The sequence below is a fragment of the Bufo bufo genome, chromosome 10 (genome assembly GCF_905171765.1).
Source record: "Bufo bufo chromosome 10, aBufBuf1.1, whole genome shotgun sequence".
In the NCBI taxonomy this organism is placed as follows: domain Eukaryota; kingdom Metazoa; phylum Chordata; class Amphibia; order Anura; family Bufonidae; genus Bufo; species Bufo bufo.
In genome coordinates, this window is record NC_053398.1 from 20,473,604 (window position 1) to 20,477,016 (window position 3,413).

The following is a 3,413-nucleotide window of genomic DNA, read 5'->3' on the forward strand; positions in this document are numbered from 1 at the left end:
TGTCGTACCGCAGCAACGTGTTTTTATCGGTGGGTTTTACAAACAGGTCAGTCTCCAACCCCCGTCCCATGATCCGGACCTTCGTGTCAAGGAACTGTAGCCTATCAGTTGAATGGACCACAGTGAATTTCACTGTCGGATCAACTTCATTGAGGAATGCGTGGAACGCGAGGAGGCCCAACATGTCGCCCGTCCTTAGTTTGACAGTAAGTGCCTTAGTCTGACAGTGAGTGGTTCGTTGCAGCGGACAGTCGGTGTCACCAGTTGCCTGACTCCCCCAGTACGCGCATGTGAGGGTGTTATTTTGGCCAGTTACTAGGTTGACAGGACGCTGGGTCCTGGATTCCCGCATTTGCCTTTTGTGGGATCGAGGATACACAGCAGTCTTGACCTGGATTCTCACTTATGAATTTCTTATGCAAGGTTATTTACCTGGTTTCCCGATCATGTGATTTGTCCCATGTGACTATCTATGGGAGGCCGTTACTTACACAAGGACATGCGCACACCGACCGGAGGACAGGCTTGGCCATCTTGGTTGTGGTTCTGGGTTTGTCTCTCTGCGCACGTAGCGTCGCGAGACTTCTGTTTCTGACGCATGCGCAGAGAGGGAACGGGGACGCCGCCAGGGACCGTGGGGCCGGCGCAACACGGCGCACCAGCTGATTGTGAGTTTTAACGTGGTGATTAGGGACAACACACCTGCACTAATGAAGAGTATTTAGGGTTTATGCCCCATATTATACACAGTATGAATTATTTTTTACATTTAATGTATGCACTGTATTTTGCAACACTGCGGCATAATATATGTATTTTGTTAATTATAAAGAACCACGTAATATATGAATTTTCTTGTACATAGATCAATTGGTTTAAATTGAATTGTGTAATTGATGCACCTTTAAATTGCATGTTTGCAACACATATGCACATAGCTTGAGAAAGACAGCAACAAGCTGTTGAAACGTCGCTGCTGACTCTGGAGGAATAAACTTCACATTTGTTGAAAACCTTGGTGTGCTGCTGGCCTTCCTTTCGTCTGTATACTACTTTGGATCCCGGTGCTGATTCACACTGGCCTGACCTTGCACCCGCCATTGACAGAGTGCTGCATCCTCATTTTTTCATATTCTAGATATGAGATACATACACTCACCTAAAGAATTATTAGGAACACCTGTTCTATTTCTCATTAATGCAATTATCTAGTCAACCAATCACATGGCAGTTGCTTCAATGCATTCAGGGGGGTGGTCCTGGTCAAGACAATCTCCTGAACTCCAAACTGAATGTCAGAATGGGAAAGAAAGGTGATTTAAGCAATTTTGAGCGTGGCATGGTTGTTGGTGCCAGACGGGCCGGTCTGAGTATTTCACAATCTGCTCAGTTACTGGGATTTTCACGCACAACCATTTCTAGGTTTTACAAAGAATGGTGTGAAAAGGGAAAAACATCCAGTATGCGGCAGTCCTGTGGGCGAAAATGCCTTGTGGATGCTAGAGGTCAGAGGAGAATGGGCCGACTGATTCAAGCTGATAGAAGAGCAACGTATGTACATGACTGAAATAACCACTCGTTACAACCGAGGTATGCAGCAAAGCATTTGTGAAGCTACAACACGCACAACCTTGAGGCGGATGGGCTACAACAGCAGAAGACCCCACCGGGTACCACTCATCTCCACTACAAATAGGAAAAAGAGGCTACAATTTGCACGAGCTCACCAAAATTGGACTTTTGAAGACTGGAAAAATGTTGCCTGGTCTGATGAGTCTCGATTTCTGTTGAGACATTCAAATGGTAGAGTCCGAATTTGGCGTAAACAGAATGAGAACATGTATCCATCCTCTGATGGCTACTTCCAGCAGGATAATGCACCATGTCACAAAGCTCCAATCATTTTAAAATGGTTTCTTGAACATGACAATGAGTTCACTGCACTAAAATGGCCCCCACAGTCACCAGATCTCAACCCAATAGAGCATCTTTGGGATGTGGTGGAACGGGAGCTTCGTGCCCTGGATGTTCATCCCTCAAATCTCCATCAACTGCAAGATGCTATCCTATCAATATGGGCCAACATTTCTAAAGAATGCTATCAGCACCTTGTGGAATCAATGCCACGTAGAATTAAGGCAGTTCTGAAGGCAAAAGGGGGTCCAACACCATATTAGTATAGTGTTCCTAATAATTCTTTAGGTGAGTGTATCTAGATGGATAGATAGATAATAATCAGAGTGATAGATTAGTCCAAATTAGAGTATGATACAGTGATCAGGATTGGAGTATTTAGTAATCTGAATTTGAGTGCTATTTAAACTGGAGTGCTTAGTATGTGATCAGGATTGGAGTGCTTAGTGTGTGATCAAGATTGGAGTGCTTAGTATGTGATCAGGATTGGAGTGCTTAGGGTGTCATCAGGATTGGAGTGCTTAGTATGTGATCAGGATTGGAGTGCTTAGTGTGTGATCAGGATTGGAGTGCTTAGTGTGTGTTCCGGATTGGAGTACTTAGTATGTGATCCGGATTGGAGAGCTTAGTGTGTGATCAGGATTGGAGTGCTTAGTGTGTGTTCAGGATTGGAGTGCTTAGTGTGTGTTCAGGATTGGAGTGCTTAGTGTGTCATCAGGATTGTAGTGCTTAGTATGTGATCAGGATTGGAGTGCTTAGTGTGTGATCCGGATTGGAGTGCTTAGTGTGTGATCCGGATTGGAGTGCTTAGTATGTGATCAGGATTGTAGTGCTTAGTGTGTCATCAGGATTGTAGTGCTTAGTATGTGATCAGGATTGGAGTGCTTAGTGTGTGATCCGGATTGGAGTGCTTAGTGTGTGATCCGGATTGGAGTGCTTAGTATGTGATCAGGATTTGAGTGCTTAGTGTGTGTTAAGGATTTGAGTGCTTAGGGTGTGTTCAGGATTGGAGTGCTTAGTATGTGATCAGGATTGGAGTGCTTAGTGTGTCATCAGGATTGGAGTGCTTAGTGTGTGATCCGGATTGGAGTGCTTAGTATGTGATCAGGATTGGAGTGCTTAGTGTGTGTTCAGGATTGGAGTGCTAAGTGTGTGATCAGGACTGAAGTGCTAAGTGATTAGAATTGAATATTACTAAGCACTCCAATTCAGATGTATCTCACTTACTAAGCACTTCAATTTTGATCACTAAGCACTCTAATTCAGATCACTAACTGAGCACTCTAAGGACCTCATGCACGCGGCCGTAAGTGTTTTGCAATCCGCAAATTCCGGATGCACAAAACACAGATCCCGGCTGAGTGCATGCCACCATTTTTTTTAAAAACTTCTGTAGAAATGTCCTATCCTTGTCTGCGAAATGGACAAGAATAGGACATGCTCTATTGTTTTTTTTGGACGTGCGGATGTGGACAGCACACAGTGAGCTGTCCACATCT